Source organism: Nilaparvata lugens, chromosome 1 (assembly GCF_014356525.2).
Source record: "Nilaparvata lugens isolate BPH chromosome 1, ASM1435652v1, whole genome shotgun sequence".
In the NCBI taxonomy this organism is placed as follows: domain Eukaryota; kingdom Metazoa; phylum Arthropoda; class Insecta; order Hemiptera; family Delphacidae; genus Nilaparvata; species Nilaparvata lugens.
Window position 1 is genome coordinate 60,103,389 of NC_052504.1, and position 21,619 is coordinate 60,125,007.

General features: G+C 32.6%; 1 protein-coding gene across 4 annotated transcripts in view; it reads left to right on the forward strand.

The window, feature by feature from the left end:
* Positions 1-6,639: 6,639 nt before the first annotated feature.
* The window catches only part of LOC111056873 (adenylyl cyclase-associated protein 1), a 63,357-nt gene continuing 48,377 nt past the window's right edge, over positions 6,640-21,619 (forward strand). For 2 of the 4 annotated variants that reach the window (XM_039438398.1, XM_039438406.1), the window contains exons 1-2: positions 6,669-6,941; positions 15,312-15,427. The gene's annotated coding sequence lies outside the window, so the exon portion shown is untranslated. Of the gene's footprint in view, positions 6,942-15,311; positions 15,428-21,619 lie in introns of all 4 variants that reach the window. The other 2 variants (XM_022344283.2, XM_039438392.1) reach the window with 2 other exon arrangements.

Consider the following 21,619-nt stretch of genomic DNA (forward strand, 5'->3'; position numbering starts at 1 on the left):
ATCAACCGTCGATACATATTCGATACATGAGTTCGATATTATTTCCAATTCCACATACTGTACTTCCAATTCCACCAGCTGACAAGATATTTCGAGTTTCTCCGGCCTGCACGATATTCGGAGTTCTGCCTGTCAACATATTTGGAGTTCCATATATTTCCAATTCCGGCTAGCTGCAAGATATTTTGAGTTCCAGATTAGTTTTCCATAGCAGATTGTGTCTATTTTAGATGGAAGTACATTATTAAATATTATTATACATGGAAAGATAAGATCCATCGGGTCACATGAATTGGGACCCGATGGATCTTATCTTTCTATGTATAATAATATTTAATAATGTACTTCCATCTAAAATAGACACAATCTGCTATGGAAAACTATGTAAACAAAGTCTACAGACTAGTTTTCTATACGATGCTGACGTCAGTATAGACGATGCGGCGATATTAAGGAACTATAGTGAGGTCCATGTTATAATGGGAGTGAAGAAAGATAGAAAAACGTTGCCAAGTCTCTCCATTTTGCCACTGACTGTACACAACTGTTACTCAATTCATCCCATTAAATTTAATCTAATAATGATTATCATTTCCTTGATAAAATAATCAATTTAATGACAAATTGATCAATAGAATATATTTTTTCATAATTTGATTCAAAAATTTGCTTTCATGGCTGAGATCAGATTTTTATTTTTATACAAACTTGAATGGGGGCTAATTTAAAAAGCTGTGATACAACAATCTGAATTTCAAAACAACAGAAATTGAGTTATTTGGTAGGTATTCTATTCCAATTTCATTTAAAAATAATAGAAAAATAGGAATCCTATTTAAAAATGAGTAGTTTTAATTGATTAATTCTGAAATAACTTTTCAATATTATTTATACCGGTACAAGTAGGTCTAACCTATACGGGTAGGCTAACTTAAGCATGCATAAAGTCTAGGATGATTAGATATCAACCTTTAAAATGTTATTTCAGGTATTTTAATTTGTGTTTCTCATAAGGTAATGTTTAAAAATTATCTCATTGTTTTAAAAATACATTTTAAATCAATTATACGACTTGTGTACTCAAGTATTTTGATAGAATGAAGAAAAAAAATGGCGGCTGAGAATATGGTTTGTTCAGTTTTGTACAGTCACTGTCAAAAGTAAATATAAAATATTCTGGCAAATAGACAACATTGCAAAGCGAGAGAGAGATAGTGCTATCTGTTTTGTTGTATGGTAGAAAAGAGCAGCAGCAGTATTGTCAATAGTACACTGCCATTATAATGTGGACCTCACTACATAAAGACTGGGTACACGCAGTCGCCATTTTAGTTATAGCATAGCATTCGTTTCAACTGCTTGTATTGCTTTGTCAGAAAAAGGTACTATAATTCTATTTTATAAATACTCAATTACTTTTTTTCACTTAAATAAGTCAAACCGTTTTCAAATTAGTTTACAACGAAGCTACAACCTATACTATAGTAAATATTACCAAAGTAATATTGAAGATTTACTTAAAGATAATGATATTTTTTCAAACTGTAGGTTTCAATTTAGAAGTGAGTGAGATAGATGTAGTTAACGCTTTCACCTTTCAAATATTTGAAGAATGATAGAAGTAGTGGTCCATATGGTACAGTACACCCACTATTTTTTCAAAGAATTGAAGAAATAACTAATTTTGCCATTATTATAAATATTTCATTTGTCAAATATTGGAAGCAATGAAATTCCTCTCATCTGGAAATAAGCTAAAATCACTCCTATTTATAAATCAAGCAAAGAAAATGAGATTAGTAATTTTAGGTCTGTAGCCATTAGTGGAGCCAAAGTCATCAGTTTCAAACAACATTCAGTTTCAAGATTATTGGTTTTTTGAAAAGGTTCTTGAAAGTGTTTGAAAAAAGTGTTGGCTTCTTCCTTATCAATCTCCTCATTAATGTTGAGTTGTCAAAAAGCTGGATTGCCTCAACATTTTGGTGGTGATGTAGAGCCTCTTCATAGGTCCTTGCTGTTTTTACAATCATCTCCTTGACTGTCTCCACCTGAAGGTCTCTATGAAGGTCGGCGTTCCTGATGAAATATGGAGCATTGACAGCATTGAAAGACGGTATTTATAGTTCCCTAGGCGATATGGCAGTAGATATTGGCTTCATCAACTTTCAGTATGGGGTGTGTCTATTCTACAGTGCGTTTGGAAAGTCGCTGTGCAGTGGAATTGTGACTAGGGAAAAATGAAAATATGTTTAAAGAAATGACTAAGCATTTCAAAAAAAAAATTATTCAATACCTTTAATAACTTTTTTAAACCATACCTTAATACATGATTACATTGTTTATAAAAGGTGTTCGAAATGACCTCCATTGACATCAATACAGCATTGCACTCGTTTCATTTTGTTTGAAAACACCTTACGCAACTGAAGAACAGTGATTTCGCTAATGTATGCCCTTATTGCGGCTTTAAGTTCGTCAATCGTGTGTGGTCTGTTGCGATACACTGTTTGTTTTGCTGCACCCCATAAAAAGAAATCGGGGGGAGTCAGATCAGGAGATCTTGCAGGCCACAAATTCTTTGAAATTATTCGTTCACCAAACACGTTGTGCAGGAAAGCCATTGAGATGTTAGATGTATGTGCTGTTGCCCCGTCTTGTTGGAACCAACAATTACTCATTTCCACTTGTGTTAATTGATGCGTAAAGTTCCTTAAAATATCTGAACAATAATGTTCACTATTGACTGTCTCGCTGTGTTCGGCAACAGCACAGCGCTACCAACCTAACCGTGAAACTATTCCCGTCATGTCACTTGGTGCACAGGGACTTTCCGAACGCACAGTATAAAGGGCAGGTCACACCGAGCTCGCGTCCGCGGCGGTAGCGAAGTCAAAAAACTCGCCTTCCATGTTATTAAGTTGTGCAGGTCAAACCGAGCTCGCTACCGCGGAGGTAGTACCTCCGCAGTAGTTTCACTTCGCGAGCCAGGCGAACTTTTGAAACGTCTCCTAGTGGGAGTACCGCTAGCGGTAGTGAGCTCGGTCTGACGTGGCCAATCTAATAACATGGAAAGCGAACCTGAACCATAAACCGTCTAAAGTTATATCTCACATCTCTAATGAGATTTTCATTCAAACTCCTAAGAAAAAAAAGCTTCAATACTTTATAAACATAAAGATTTCTTATTGGAAGTATCTTGAGATGAACAAATATCGGCCATGAATGATCAGTTCTAGGTGTTCTGGTTATAATACGAATGAAGGACTTTTGGAAAATTATGATGGGATAAAGTGTTGAGACATAAGTCCCACCCCATAATACGAGCCCATAACTCATCCTGGAACTAATGAGAGCATGATAAGCATTTATCATCACACCAGTGGGGCACAGCTCTCTCAACATGTAAAAACTCCTAATCCCTCTACAGAACTCTTTTTTTAATTTAGCTACATGTTTCTTCCAAGATAGATTTGAGTCAATAACTAAACCAAGGTATTTAATAGTGCTCACAGTCTCAATTGTCAGGCAGTTGCAGTTATCTAAAGCAGCGCATGAGTAACGGTGATACGACAATGGTGTATTAAAGAATAGATCTCCTCTTAGGTTGAAAATCATATATTTAGTTTTTTCACTCATTACCATGTAATTCTTACTAAACCAGTAGTTTAAGACTCTCAAGTCGGCACTCATTTTCACATATAATGCATCGCAATCAATTCCTGAATATGTAAGTGCTGTATCATCTGCAAAAGCAGTCAATTTCCCATCTAGTTTAGCATTACATAGGTCATTGATATACACAAGAAATAGAATAGGCCCTAATACAGAACCCTGGGGCACTCCATGTACAATGTCTTCAAAATTACTATAACATCCACCAATTCTTACACACTGCTTTCTGTCTGTGAGATAACTTTCAAACCATTTATAAGGTAAACCTCGTACTCCTGCTGCATACAACTTTTTCAATAATATTGAGTGGTCTACTGTATCAAATGCTTTAGTGATATCTACATACAGGGCTGCACATTTTTCACCTTCATTAATACTATTATAAATATCCTCAAGAAATGTAACCAAACCATCTTCGGTACTCAAGCCCTCTCTAAAACCAAATTGATTTTTACTAAAATAATCAAATCTTTTGAGAAAACTTATCAATCGTATTTTTATTATCTTTCCGAAAATCTTGGCAAAAACAGGCAACAGCGATATTGGGCGGTAACAATTCAATTCTTCTCTGTTACCATGCTTGAAGATTGGGATCACAATTGCAATCTTCAAACATTCAGGAAATTCACCAGTCTTCATGCTCCAATTGAAAAGTTCACTCAGAACTCCAGCAATATGAATGGCAATTTTTTTTACAATATAACTATTAATGTTGTCAATTCCAGGGGATTTATTGCTTTTTAGATCAGCTATTATTTTTAAAACTTCTGCTTCGTCAGTCGGAAATAAGAATAATGAATGTGGCATATCTTTACAAGTGAATCTATTTCTTCGTGATCTTCTGTAAAAATAACTGAATTTCGTAACTGTTGAGAAATGTTAATAAAAAATGAATTGAATTCTTTAGCAATACGTTCTTTGTCAGTGACAGTATGCGAATTTACTACTAAGCTAGTAACTTCTACCTTGGGTTCTCGTTCTCCTATCAATCTATTTACTATTCTCCATTGATTCCTCACATTTCCAGAACAATTTTCAAATTCATTCATGTAGTACTCTTCCTTAGCTTTCCTCAAATCAGATTTCAACCTGTTTCTGAATGATTTGTAATACTCTTTAAGATTTACATCATAATATGGTCTTGAAATCATCAATTTGTACAATTTTTTTCTCCTATCAATACCTCTAAATAAATAATCTGAAATCCATGGAGTTAATTTATCAGGTAGTGCATTGGTACTATTTCTAGATTTACTATATTTACATTTTTCTATCAGATCTGATAACTGGCTGATGAATAAATCGAAAGCAGCTGAAACAGAACTCTTATCTAAAACGCTCTCCCATTGCAGCCTCTGTAATTCGGCTTCCAATTCATTGAAGTTTATCACCAAGTTACTTTTATTACTTGAATCTTTTATATTACAACTCCTTCCTATTTCCAGTTCTAGAATTATCATTGAATGATCAGTTATTCCAAGGTGTAATATATGTGCATTGTATTTAACTGTAAATTTCAATTGGCTAAATCGGATAAAACAGTGATCTAAACAACTTTGGGTATCACCTACTATTCTAGTTGGTTTATCAATAAGACAGTTTAATCCGTGACTAGCCATCTGGCTGAGATAAGAATCAGACAATCTGTCATCAAGCAAAATATTACAATTGATATCTCCAGTGAAAATTAAATTCTTTCCTTTGAAAGGAGTTATCAAGCTACCGATATCTTCGATAAATTGTGCTAACGGAATACTGTGTAATCTGTAAACTGCTAAAATAATGAATTCAATGTTATCAACAGAGCAGGAAAGCTGCAAACAATCGGCTGACTGTATATCTACACCTCTCACTACGCTACATCTATATCGGGACTTGGCATAAACAACAACGCCTCCTGCTCGATAATTATCATTACAGAAACCAAATGAATTATACCCATCGATGCAAAACAGATTTATCTCATCTGTAGATATCCAAACTTCAGTCAAGATGATAAAGTCCGGAGACACTTTCATATCATTCAGCTCACTCAAAAACAAATCAAAGTTCTGTCTAAGACTTCTAATATTCTGATTTAAAAATACTAAACACTGACTAGAATCGGATATGAGTGTTATGTGTTACAAAATGACGAATCCCACAGCAATGCGGGTTGCCTATCTTTACCAGCTGCATCTTTTTCTTTAGGTTGCTAGTCCATTCCAGTTAGTATAGAGTTCAGTGCACAGAAGTAGTCGGCCATTATGTTCGAGCCCGACCCAGTCACGATTGACGTAGGATAAGTTCGCTAAGAACGTACCGTATCCTGACATTATCCAACACGGAGTCAACAGTCAAATCAATCCTATTCAGCATAATTCTGTATTCAGCTATTCTGTATTTATTTGCTTTTTATTAAGCATTTAAAGATTTGTCACAGCTTGCCCAACAGCTAGTCACATTTTGGGATTTCATGACTATTTCTACTCTCTTGCACAACTGTAACTCCTTGTGACTCAATCTAATCTCAAACTAGAGTATATACTAGAGATACACAAGAAGTTGTAAAATAAATATTTTAGTAGAAAATTATGTGAGCTTTAATTTCTTATAGAACAAGTTATGTCCGTAAGATACTATAGATACTAAAATAGGTACCGTACATAGCTTTCGAGTTAAGTTATATCATATAGAAACGACAGCATAAGTTACGCTATTGTTTCTCTATGATTATATGCAAAAAATGGTGTCTTATTTGATATGTTCACCTCTATACTATAATTATACCATAAACAGAACTGCAGGGACGCAGGGTCAAAAATTGTCTTCCAAACTTTTCTCTCTATAACCTTTCCTTGACTGGACTAAGCTAAGCCTTCAGAAAAATTTATTAATGGGCACTTTAAACTTCAAAATTTCCCGCTTTAAATGTAGCACTTGTAGCAGACGTAATGCCATCTCGTCAGCTGTAGAAGTGGATTGAATTACGTTGGCAAGCCTACATTCAGAAGTGAGGATGTGATGTGACTTCTGACCTGACAGCGTGAGTGAGTCATCTCCTGTGTTTTCTCTCAAGTGCTTCTGCCGGTTTAGTTTCATATTTTCCGTACTCAAGTGCTATATTTTTCTTTTTATTGGTGCTCAGATGAAGTGAAATTGTATAAGTCAAACTACTTTCATAATAGGTTTTATATTGTAATTTTTTTATACAAATTCCTGTCATTAACATTAACTACATCACTACATGCACAACTGTCATTCATTTTGGAGGCTATTTTATTGACCAGGTAAGCTAACTTGCTAAATTGATGAAATATAATACGAGTTTTTTGTTATTTTACAAGTCTCGTGATTGATTATATTTTTAAATGCAAAATCAAATGCAAGCGATTTAATTCAACTTTCTAGAAGCCATGCTCATGCTATAATTTTGTTATTGCCTAGCCTACTATATGCAAATAGTTTTCGTTTTTTATTACAGTAGGCTATAGATTGAAATCATAAGTATATTCTATCAAACATTAAAAAATTCAATTCAGTTTTTGATACAGTACATAATTATGTAAGCTACGGAATATTTATTTCAATTTTGGCCCAAGATAAGTTGTAACCCATACAATTATAACATTTAGGTTAGCTTAACTTGCTTAAAACTTAATTCAATAGTAAAATGTCTATTTGAATAAGTAGTTGATTTTTCAAGTTTTAATCATTGAATTTATGTAGGCTATAAACAAAATATTGAATCGAACGGAACATCTCGTGTATGCATTTTTAAGCTTCTAAACTCTAAACAAGGGAAGACTATCTAGCCTCTTACAACAATAATATTAGAACTAGCTACACAAAGTTTAGCTATTTGTAGTTAAATATGTTTTGATACTACATTTAACTCTATTAAAATATTGAAAATAGCGTTGAGTACTTCTGAGGTTTGGAAGGCGGTTATCATTTTCTTATGATCGTAAGCAACAGAAAAACTACATTTTCTTTGAAAATTGCATTTTATTAAAACCGCTTCATATATTTGTCTGATTGGTGGTCTTATAAATCATTATTTAGTATTGTTTACATGGTTGATTACAGTACTGTGTTACCATTAATATTGTAATCATGACACTGGCATGACCTAAGCTAGCATACTTGTATTATTTCTTTGTCCTTAATAATATTGGAAAAAGTAAGAGTAGGCTAATCTTAATTTTCAATTTATTTACTGAAAATAAATTTTGAATTTTAGATACAACATAAATGATTACTACCTAAAATTGAAAATAAGCTCAAAATTCGAGAAAATGTGATTATTCAAACTGTTTGCAACTGTTGATTCTATTAAATTATTCACTATAAAGAGATAGCAGACCTCGTGTGTCTCCAGCGTTTTGTCCTGTCACCAGCTGGCTCAGATCTTTAAATAGTAGACTTGGGAAGCGCGTGAACAAGGGCGACTAGCGTCAGGGGATCAATTTTCATAACGGCAAGGAAAGTTGTTTGAGTGCACCGCACCAGATTTTTATAGGCCTAATAATTATTATTGAATTGTTATTTCACATCAGTTGATTTAGACCTATTTACAAACAGTTTGTTCTCCAAAAGAACAGTTACTGTAAATTACTGTATTTTTGAATCCTGAAGAAACTCCATTCACTTTTGATACAAATTTAGCACAAGTTTTTACATAATGTTATATTTAGTGAACTACGCTGGTCATTTCATAGAAAAAGTATGGCCTCGCAACCTCTTTTTCAAATTTCTATGCCATTGTATTTTGGTCTCTAATCCGCTAAATATAAACTTGATTTATTTTGACAGTCCTCGCGCATTCCTTCTCATATACCCAATGCTATTTTCAACACAAGACGCCAAGCTCGTTGAATGAAACAAAAGGTATTTGCGTTAGTGATGAATGAAACCTTCATGTTTTTTCTGTAATTAAAATAAATGTATTACTGACTGAATAGAGAAAATTATTTTATGTGATTTAAATAGAATTTTCCTTCCAATTAACTTAGTAATTGAGAAATTCGCATATTGATGAAATCTATCTATATAATAAGAGCGAAATGGCACTCACTGACTGACTCACTCACTCACTGGCAGAACTAAAAATCTACCGGACCAAAAACGTTCAAATTTGGTAGGTATGATCAGTTGGCCCTTTAGAGGCACTTTTTTTAAGAACGGATTTGGAAAAATTTCCAAACATACGCCCAAAATATGCGTTTTTCCAGCGTTTTCTCAGCTTTATTGAGAACAAATGAACAGAAAATGTTCAAATTTAGTACAGAAGCTCAGCTAGGGGTAGGTTGTAATAATGTTGTGTTAGAAGGAATTTGCAATAAGGTCAAAGATACGTCCAAAATATGCGTTTTTCCAGCGTTTTCTCAGCTTTATCGAGAACATATGAACAGAAAATGTTTAAATTTAGTACGGTACAGAAGCTCCCTAGGGTGTAATAATGTTGTGTTAGAAGGAATTAATTTGCAATAACGTCAAAGATACGCCCAAAATTAGTGTTTTTCCAGCGGTTTTGTTTTTTCTCAGATTTATCGAGGACTAATGAACAGAAATTGTTCAAATTTAGTACAGAAGCTCAGTTAGGGTGTAATAATGTTGTGTTAGAAGGAATTTGAAATAACGCCAAAGATACGCCCAAATCTGCGTTTTTCCAGCATTTTTTTTGTGTGCTTTCTCAGCTTTATCGAGAACAAATGAACAGAAAATTTTCAAATTTACTACAGAAGCTCAGCTGGGGTATAATAATGTTGTGCTAGAAATTTGAAATAACGCCAAAGATACGCTTAAAATTAGGCTAGACTGGAGTACAATAATTCTCATAATATCCTAACGAAGTTTTCCACCCTGCACTAAATAATTGAAATTAATCGGTGATTGAATCGAGCAAGTACTTTGACTTTCTGATGGAATGAAGCATGCTCAAATGAAAAATGCAGGCGAGCGAAGCTAGCCCGCTGATCTCATTTCTGGACGATAAAGTCGGGGGTTCAGGGGGCGGAGCCCCCTGGCTAGACGGATATGACAAGCGAAGCGAGCCTGACGGCTAGTCATTACCATAAGTTGATGTTGCTTTCCATGACGAAATACTATATAATAACTTTGTTGTAGTTTACGCACTGTGTTACATTTGTAAATATTTGAAAAAACACTTGGCCTGCAGGCTGATGAAGCTCCTCCTCAGGAGTGAAATGCATATCTCAATCTGCCAATAAAATTGTTTTTCAAATATTTACAAATGTAACACAGTGTCTAAACTACAATAAAGTCATTAATGAGCCAATCATGTCTTGAAACTGAATAGTGGAAAATTATTCTTGACTGCATAAACAATAATTAATTGAGTAATATAAGTTTAATTACTTGAGATGCATGATTGCATCCGATAATTTCGAATGTGATCTTATTGACTTCTCCGATCATTCCAGATTCCATGCCATTCAATTATTTTCATTCGCTGTGTTTCTAAACTAAAGCTAAAGTTCTAATTTTATTTTAATTATTGAATTTTTTCCCACTAGCCAGAATGTTGATGCTCTCTCACTCCCACCCTGGAGCGTTATGTCTTCGAGTTAAGAATGTTATTAAAAATGTCTTTAAAAATTCACATACCTTAACACAATTTGATATTCAACCGCAAAATTCAAATTCCATGAATTCAATAGATTTAACGCATTTTTCTTTGCTTGTGAGTGAAAATTAACTTGTTGAGAGAAAGAAATATCTCTATCTAAAAAGGAAGCTGACAATGATATTGCATTATTTTGATCCTGATAAATTGAAAACTTTCAACGAGTCCTAGCTCTTATTGTTTGTATTCCTGCATGGAGCATTCATGTTGATCAGATCCTCATGTATAAAGTTTTTTGTAGCAGGAAGTACTGAAGAGATAAAACGGCTTCACCTAGGTGCCGATATAGCATAGGCCCTATATAATTTCGAATATGCTTATAGCATACATCGTATTTCTCTTTATGACTCACTATGGAATGAGTGATGTCATGAGATTGATGATTAATCCAAGTTATGTAGAATCCATCTTATGCCGTCATTTATAAACACCATGTATTCTAGTGTATATAGCTTTAAAGGTTGTATACATCATCATGTAGTAGTCCCTATATTACTGTATTTATGGAAAATTTCATCTTGGAATATCACAAAGTAATACTCTTACTAATCGTCAAAATACCGATTACTGGTATCAGACAAACACTCAATTTCGAAAACAACAATGGAACACGTAGCCCTGAAGCCCATCGTACACTTGAAGCCCTGAGTGAGATAATAACGAATTAAATTAAAGCGTTACCGCGTGCAATAGCCTACTTCAGAGAAGAATGGACAACTTATTACAATTTCTACAGAAGTATATAGACAAAACCAGACGCCATTTTTTGGTTTCTGGTTTGAAAAACATAAAACATATTATGTAATTTTTTGTACGTGATCAATTTTATTACAATTTTCTCTCTCCAATCATCAAAATGGAAACAGAGAAGGTACTAAAGAAATAATTTTGAATTGAATTTTTTTTTTGAATTGAATTGAATTTATTGCCAAAAATTACAAATACATATTTTTACAATACAATATAATTGTTTTCAAAAAGTATGTAACTGCTATTTCAAAATATTATTGCCCAAATCTATGTATTACTATGATATAAGTTTAATATTGATTTAATTAGAACAACATTGAAACATTGGATTAATGAACAACAGTTCAAATAAGTTGATAACTTGTTGATTGAATAAAATTACTGAGGAACTTATTTGAAAGCATCAACTCTGCAGCATGAATACTTATCAAATTCAGAATCAAAATATTCCAAGTACAAAGTGCAAGTACAGATGATTTCGAATCACACCTATATTACATGCTGGTGGCCTTAACCGTGATTTTAGTTGATTATTATGTGAGGCGGGCCAACTGCTAGTGATGCGTATACATAGAAGCTTCAATTGCCAATTCTTTGGCACGGATTTCAAGGTGATGCTTCGCGCGGCTCCTCTCCTCATTTCAATAACAAAGATGGTGAAGAAGGAATGACTCTAAGTGAATCTTGAGATTTACTAGAAACTGACAGCAATCCTTATTAATAGCATCAATGCTTCCCATTCAACCAATGCTGACAGTTTAAAGTGAATCTGACTGGAATTATACACTACTTTCGCACTGCGCCGCTATTAGAGATCAGCACTTGCCGTGACTTCAGCTTCACGCAGCCTAGTCTTGCTTTCCCCACTGCAACACACATAACTGTTTCCGATGCATGTCTAGTGAGGAACAAGAGCTATCTTTGTTCTTACGCATTAATCATCGTCCTGAACAGAACAATTCCACATTTACTGATAAAACTATCAAATAATAAGACTAAGAAATTGTCAAAAACACAGATTTTATTGAAAGTTAGAAAGACCGGTTTCGGTTGTTACACCATTGTCAATCTCTGATAAACTCAGAGATTAACAATGCTGGTTTATCAGAGATTGGTGTAACAACCGATACAGGTATTTCTAACTTCCAATAAAATCTGTGGTTTTTGATAATTTCTTAGTATTTTTATTTAATATGAACAATTACCACAATATAAACTTCTGAACTACACAAAAAGTGATGAAATTATGTTAAATGAAACATATAAAGGAAATTTGTCTAGCAGTGGCATAGACAATAATCAAATCATGAGAATTCTATTGAAATATTATTTACATCTTTATGTTTGTTACAATACTCATTTTGGAGTTCTTAAAAACTAGCAAGATTAAAAAATGTTGTTACATTTTTCAAATGCATATTATAAAAAATGTAATACTGTATACCCTGGAAATATGAATGAATTGGAGTGTGGCTGACTTGTCAATTTGAAATAGCCTAGGCCTACTAGTAAAATAATCATGATTTGAAATATAATACGAGAATAATTTATATGATAGTAATAATATTGATGAGATATACTGTTCATAATCTTTAAACTGGTAGAAGTATGTTCCACATTCCTATGGTTCAGGACTGACCTAAAACTAGGTCCATTCATCTCTTAACATGAATAAGCAGATCGTCAAATTTTCCATTAACCATGCACATCTTAGTATAGAAATTGTAGGGGCCTTCGAAAAGGTTTAAACACTAATTAATCTTATGACAATATTCACTTAACCTAAATTAAGGTACCTGAACGTTGTTACTGTACTAATAGACTGACCTTGCTGAATGTGATAGGAAGCATAGTGAACTTACTGTCAGACTCCAATCTTCTACTGGTAGTTCAATAGAAACAGTTGAGATTTAAACGACAGTTGGAGAATTGAAAAAGCAAATATTGGTGCTGAGACAATAGAGAATGCAATTTTGCCAGCACAGCAACCCGCAATCGTGACTTCTGCAGAGGAAATTGTAATTCACGACGAGCTGGACAAGGGAAATATTGACCAGTGGAAATTGAACAAACTTTGATGTTAAACATTAATTTGATGTTGAAATTTAAGTAGGTTTTTGTAGATAGATTGCTAGAGTGCCTCACTCTGTATGTATACTGTATATACTGAAGAGTATGAAAAATAAATAAAATGGAGTTGAAAATAGGGTAGCTCTACTTTGATTTTTTTGAAATTTTTACATAAATACGAGTAGCCCTTACCAAAAAAGTGGATATAATGTATATACTCTTGTACAAAGTGGAATAGATTTCAATTCTAAATACACACTTTTATGAAATCATCAATTGATGTGCAATTCAATTCATTATTATTGTTTGTAAAATGGAATCTTATCTATGAAACTCCTGTCTAGAATAATGTATCTTATATCTAATTTCTATCTTGTATATGTATCTATTACAACCATGTAATTTAACTAATATTTTACATAGTCCGTCAGAATCGTTGATCAAATTAATATATATTCTCGGGGGGATTATTTAAAGGATAAAGGAATCTCTTTATTTTCTTCTTTGTTGTGTATTATCATTACACATTTCTTGGTATCACTTTTTGAGATAATTGAATAAGGATGAAAATTTTACTACTCGTCAAAACTGTCATATTGAAATGTTGGAGATAGATCTTGAAGAGAATGATGCTATTAGATTCCCATTCAGTTTTATGGTTTTCTCTTTCATAACTTTTTAAATCTTGACTATTTTATTCACAATCATTACCTAATAGCATTGTGAATAATCGATTATTAGAATCTACAACCTTGAAGTATACTATAAAAACTAATTGTTGAGTGAATAAAAGTTTGAGTAAATGTTTGTTTGTGAGGAACTTTCTAGAATCTATACTCGTAGATAGTGTCTGGTGTCTGTTTTGATCTAGAAAAAAATCAACTTCTTGACACAGTTCCCAGCCACTGAAACTGGCAAAAGACCAAGGTGTTACTCCTACGAGATATTTTTTGATATTGAAAAAATATTCCAACACTATGATCTCATAGGTTGTTTTAGCGAGTCGAACTATTTCTAAACTATTTTGCTAGAACTCGGAAATACTGTGTATGATAAAATCGTAGAAATTTCATTGTTCTGAGATTTTTAGTACGAAATTGTTATCATGCACATTCAACATAGATGGTATAGAATGTAATAACTCTGCAGACAATATTAGATTAGAATAAGATGCTGTTGCGAGTTTTCAAACAAATTACAGTATTTACAAAGTTTTATTAAATTGTAAAGATAATTCAATAGGGATAGGTCTAAGTCTTTATTTGAAGTACTGCTGTATTATGCAAATTTTCATAAAAGTGCTTCTAAAATTAATGTTTCCTATCATTAACACGATTATAGTCTAGTTCCTTGATTTTTCGACCTTTTATTTATGCTAGTATTTCAATTTGTCAATCGACCTGATCAATTTTTTGCCAATCTATTTTTTTCTTCTTTCTCAGATCTGATTTTGTATTCCTTTTTCTCAGACCTCCCAATCTCTTACTGGTGAGCTCCTGTGAAATCAGAGGCCTTATAGCTTTTACAAATTATTATCAGTTATCTGTCATCGTTCATTTTTATTCAAAAGTCGCCTGGGAAGTGACTTGATCATCATGAGTCTCTTGTGTAAATAGAGTTACTAAGCCACATACAGTATAATTATAATTTGTTCAACAATAGTGACAATTTGATGGTTTTCCACTTCAATCTCTGAATTTTTAATACATTTATTCATCTATTTGATTGCTTGTCTATTATCATATTTGGTAGGATTCATATAGCTGGGCTCGTATTTTATCTTATTGTTATAAATATTATTAGTATGCCCCAATATAAGCTAAAATTAGCTTCACAGGGCAGCCACAAAATTATCATAGGGAAATCAAATAATAGATTCTTACTTCATGTATGATAGATATAAGATAATATGTATAATGATTACTTAAATTTGAAAAAAAACTACCTATATATTATGTAATGTGAGAAAAATTTGAATAATGAAAATAAATTAACACATTCATATATAATTTATTTTCTCCATTTTTACGATTTCCAAGTTATTACATTCCTCCAACTTAGTATTCAATAGTAATTATTTGTTATCATTTCATTTTCGCTGATTTCTTCTTGCATTCAACTAAATTTCGTTTCATATCTTCTTCTTTTAATATTTGATAGCTAATAATATAAATATTTTATTGTGTTTCAGGTGAGTGTTTCGATGTTAGACTTGAGAAGAACTTGTGATTAGGTTGATCGACTTGCTCCGTTTGTATTGCCTCCTGGGGTCTTGCCGGCTGGATCTCAAACCGATTGCCATATTCGGTAAGGTTATTCTGCTGCCTTCTCTTTTGCTTCAACTCCGTTACATTCAACCTTACACCTTTGATAGTAATATCCTTCTATCGATGACCTATTCTGCGCTTGAGAACTTTATAATCGTTTATATTCGTAGTTGAATAGCTCGACCAATTATGCGCAGGCCTACTTACAATTCAAACAAACAGGTAGATCAACAAACATTGTAGTAGGATAAGTTGTATTACCATTTATGATTATGACCATAATCATCTCCTTATCAACGTTTATATTATGATATTTGATTTTTCACGCCCAAGTTTCCTGATGTATTTTGTCATTCAGATCCAATTTTATACAACTAATAAAATCAAATCACATTCAATAAATCCAGAACCAAAAAATATCATTCAATTTCACATAAATTGATAAATTACTTGATTAAATACATTACCCTGGTAAAACAGAAGTACTATTTGCTGAATTAAAACTAATGCCTATAAAAGTAGGAAAGTCCTAACCAATCCTAATCCTTTAAATCCTCAAAGGTTCTGGAGAATGTGTTCATCATATTGTGTTGTTAAAAGCACGAATCAATTTTTATTTTATAAAAACGCTTTTTGATGCAATTGTAAGATTTTTGTTATCAAACTGCTGTTCGTGCAGTCCTGGTACTAAGATAAGCAATACTCAGTTGTGGTAATTGAGAAATCATACTGTGCTAATTTCGCTGTGACCTACTTTCACATAATTGGACCTATATTAATGTTGTTATTTATTATTAATTGAAAATATAATAAACTAGAATATTATATGGGTTATCGGGTTTACAGTAGAGCTATGGTTTCTCTCATTAGGCCTAAATTCAATTTTCATATTTCTTGCTATACTTTTCTATGGCCAGCTAACATGAACTGACATAGCCAATCGGGTTTGGAATTAGAAAATTTACTCTTAGAATAAAATAATCCATTGCCTACATTCTTTCGCCTTTCAAACTCAAATGTTGAATTAGTTGTGACAAAAAGCAATATTTTTACCTCAAAGTCCAGTTTATTAGGGAAGTTGTAATCAACTTAGTGATAATTACTCATTATCGCGGCTCATGGTCATTTTTAAATATGAGACTGAGAATACAGTTAAAAGCACACAGTGTTGATAAAAGGTACCTAGTTATTCTCTTTTATTTTGATTTTAGTTTTCTAACCTTTGAATTTGTTATTCTACTCCTTTTTATTTGTAAATTGTTATTTTATTTTTTTATTTTACTCCCAAATATTATAATTTGTAAACAATATTTTTTGGAGACTCATGGTTATAATATGCATTCAGTATAAATACAAAATTTTCTAACTCTTCCATTTTATCCTTTTTATCTACGTTCTTTTTCCTTTTTTTGTTGTTTTCAGTTTTATTCAAGGCAGAAATCAAGTGAATATTGAAACTATTTTAATACTGACCATGGAATTACATTTTTAAACTCTATAATGGCTCTTGGTCTTAGTGAAAAGTATAATTCATGTTTTGTAAATTAGGACAGTATGCTTTCTAAATTTTATCAATGCACTTCCCACGCTTCAATCGATTATTGGTTATATTTGGAGTATAATTTTTAATATGTAATATTTCAAGTGAAATTTTCATGATTAATTTTTGAAAATGTTTGAAGTACTCTTGCATTCTCAGGGGCCCGTTTGCACAAAAGCCGGTTAAATTTTAAACTTGATTAATTTCACGAGAACCAATCAGAGAAGGTTTTTTATATAGTATTTTCAGATTGTTTCTCCTGATCACGATTAGAATTCAACCGGATTTTGTGCAATCCGCACTAAGATTGAAATTGTCATACAAAAGAACGGTAACGTAACACTGTTGGTTGATATCATGAGAAAGCTACTGTAGTGCTGTGCGGTATCGTAGTTCAAACTAAATCCGATAGGTAGCGCGGCATCCTACTCAACAAATAAAAATTTGTGAACTTTGACATTTTTCTGCTATGTAGGCCTATTGTATACAGTAAATTCAAATTATTTCCAAATTGTTTTGGATAAACCTATCTGTTGCGGTGCTGTAAGCTGAGCAAAGTAGAATTCACGTGAAATTATGTCTGAACCAATTTCTACGGTAAATTCTCGGTAGGGGGAACGCTGCAAGCCTTGGGGAAATCAAGCCAGTAAGCCAGTGGCTTTATTCGAGTGAGATTTCAGAGGATGAAAATCAGTTCATATGAGGTTTACAAACAAAGCATTACGTCGTCTGAAATCATCTACATTTGAAATCATAATTATTCTACAATAATGGAGTATTCTAGACTAATTATTATCAGGGTGCTTTGTAATTTGACTTATAAAAGATGAATAATTTTGCTTTCATCCTGTTTAAAAATACTGAATACAGTCATTATTAGAATTGTTAATCGTACGACTCCAGTATTCGGTCCTTTCAATTTGATTTATTTCAATGTCTATAATTATAGGTTTATTTTAGAATTATTATTGGTTGATAATTTGATTGTTTGGTATTCGAGATGTTGTGGTATTTCTCCATAATTTCTCTGGTATCTCTCCATTTCAAGTGGTATTGACAACATCAACGTCCTATTCTTTCAATTATTATTCATTTCAAGTATCATTGAATTAGTAACCTAAAATATATTTATGTTATATTTCGGCCTTTCAATTATATCTATATTTGGGAGAGAAATAAAAAGATATCCTTGATTTTCCTCTCCCGATTTGTGCATTTTTTTGAATGTGTAAAAATTAATAAATATTCTATAATACAACTGAAGTTGTAGTAATTAACTATTATCAATTTAAGAGACGAAAGTTCTTTTTACTCGTTATTTTTTCAAAAAATATGACATGGAAATTCAAATATTATTGTTCAACAAAGTGATTTTTCTATCTCATCACTTGAATAAGATTTCTATGAATGGAACTTTTCTAGTACAGTTTGTACATTTGAAGTTGAAAATTATTAGTGAAGATGCTAGTAATAGTCCAGTCACTATATACATTAGTGCATGCAATTTATATTGTAGTTCTGATATTTTAATATATTATTTGGGTACATAAGAGAAGTCCAGAACCAATTTCTTCATGCAAAATTTCCTTGTGCTAGATACAGGTTGGCCCAAAAACCTCGTATTTTCGGCTCATTTTCCAGTTCTCAGCTATTTCTGCCAAATCTCGTAATCGGACAGAAAAGTTTGCTCTCGCCTTTTTCTAGATTATACAATTCTGAATAAAATGAGATCATTCGGAACTCTCTATCTCCAATGAGTACTGAGTTATGACTTTTCAAAAATGAGTGAAATTTGAAGAAAAATCAATTCTGATGAATTTTAGTTTATGATCAACAATATCTTCCGATTGTTACCATTTAGATGTATAATTCAAAATCCCTCTGGGCGTATTTTTGTGCTCTACAATCAGGGATCAGGTAGAGCTCTCTATCTTATAAAGATTTCCAGGTACACCTGACAACAATGCTCCTTGTATTGTGAAAAACACCTAATTTTCAGCTTCAACCATCATCACCAACTACATTGTCCTCACATTGATATTTCGCACAATGTCATAAGTTCATGATATTATGTTCTGTAAGAATCACCCGTTAGATGCACTTAATTTCAGTATTTCCTAGTGGAGAGGCGCGCTTAAGGACACCTCAAGGATTAAAATTTCAAACACTTATAACTTTTGATACATTACTCAGATTCCATCGTACTACACTTCATTCTTCTCGTCTCGTCAAGGCGGTCCAAATTCATGCATCATGAGTTAAATTTGGTCGAATAATGGAAAATTTATTGTCGAGTGTGCTTTTCAATATTTCAATACCCAAAAAATGGCCAATTTCTATATTTAAAGCTGTGTATCTCGGTAACCCCTTATTATAAAAATCATTACTTGATCTTGAAATGTACAATAGAGTTTTCTCTTTCATCTGCTGTAAATGATTCATGAAATAATATGTTCGTAAAGTGAGTTTTGATTGTTGAAAAAAATCCGGAAATTGAAGATATTTTTCTCATATTAACGGTTTTGGCAGTTCTATGATAAGGAAATGTGATTCAAGATGGATTTTAGGCAACTGAGCTCGTAGAGGATGAATTTATCTACAATTTGGAATCAATCGTGAGTTTCTATAATGAATCAGACTCGTTTTAGAAACTGTTGATCAACACTAAAATCACGAAAAAATGTAAAAACTGAAATCGCTATTTTTAAAATCTTTTGTAACTTTCGAATTGTATTGGAATCGAAAGTATTATTTATTGGAGTGGGTAGAGGGGGGCAATTTTCACATTCTCACTTGATTTGGAAATTTTATCAGAAATATTTCACAATACATGCAGCTTTGAATATAGAAATAGGCCATTTTTTGTATATTGGAATATGGGATTAAGCACACTCAACAATAAATTTTCCATTTTTCGACCAAATTTGACTCATGATGCATGAATTTGGACCGCCTTGACGAGACGAGAAGAATGAAGTGTAGTACGATGGAATTTGAACAGTGTATCAAAAGTTATAAGTGTTTGAAATTTTGATCCTTGAGGTGTCCTTAAGCGCGCGCCTCTCCACTCGGAAATACTGAAATTAAGTGCATCTAACGGGTGATTCTCATAGAACATAATATCATGAACTTATGACATTGTGCGAAATATCAATGTGAGGACAATGTAGTTGGTGATGATGGTTGAAGCTGATGATGGTATGTACTAGGAAGTGTACAACCTATACATTATGTTCATACATCTTCAATATTCTGAAATTCAGTTTACTTAAGGCATTGCTCACACTAGCGCCACTCAAATCCTACTACTCCAATCGCGAATAGGCCTACCAGTATTCGGTCCTTTCAACTCTATTTATATTAAATTTTATAATTATAGGCTTAGTTGTAAAATAATATAATAGTACCCTTTTTAATAAGAAAGAACAAAATAAAAAATCAACCAGTATCCATTTTCAAGTTTTTAAAAGGGTACTATGGTATTATTTTACAACTAACAAATCAAGTAGCCCTAAAGAAATATATTTTTAGAAATTATAGGCTTATTCTCATCAAACTTCTCTTAATGTTCATAATGAGGAATTATCCAACAAATTTGAACGTAGGCCTATTCTCGTTTATATTCACTTCAAATCCTAACTTCACTTTAGTAAAGTTACAGGATACTCAGGTGTCTATGACGAGCATGTGGAGTCTCCAGGAAACTCATTCGCAAGTATCCAATAACTGAATCTGGAGTGTGGGGTGCACGAACGGCTAAAATCCAAACAGGGGTTGTCATATTAGTTGAGGTTTGGATTATGATAAGGGTTATAGAAAAATAATTGAAGGTTTATTCAATTTAATTTATTTGAATATTACAACAGTGCGATAGTACCTATCCCTCTAGCTGTAAGCTATTCTAGGAATATATGAAAATAGTTCATTACATACAATAAAACAATCAATAACAATACTGTTTTCTTAATCGACCTGATTATATTTTTTCCTTTTTTTTAACTGATTGTTCTGTTTTAAAGTCAGCTTAGGAAAAGGTTTGGGTTGGATTTAAGCTTTTAAATGGCAATATGCTAGTTATTAAGAATTCTTCAATATTTTTTAAAATCTCAAATTATTAAAAAACACACACATGGAGTGCTGATGTATCGAGTCGCTCGGTGTTTTGAGTCGCGCTCGTGTGAGTAGTGCCAAAAACCGTTTATTCTGTGCTTCTCAACTTGATTGCATTTCCAACTTTTCCCAGATCATCGGGAAATAGTAAATGGATAATATAATAAAATATCAGATTCTTTTTCTTGAAACACTATTATTTAGTAGAAGTGTCATTATGTTATAAGTAAATCTCGGAAAATCTCGATTTATTTATCAGGACCATAATCCAGTTCTAAAACTCAATTATTGATAGCTCGTTGGGTTATCTATCACTCGATCACTCATCGTAATTTGACATTCAAAGTGACGTTATAATGTAAGAATACATTTCTCATAGACGTATTTGTCCTTCTTTCTTTCTTTTCATCACACCTCACCATAAAGCCTGTTCTTTGTATTTTTTAAGAATTTGATTTGATTGTGTTGTTTCGTATTTAGATTTACTTTGTGTTTCTTGTGTTGATTTGAATAAAATTGAATTGAAAATTGGCATTACATGTAATAACGTGTAATAGTGTCTTGATAACCTTTTTTCTCTCG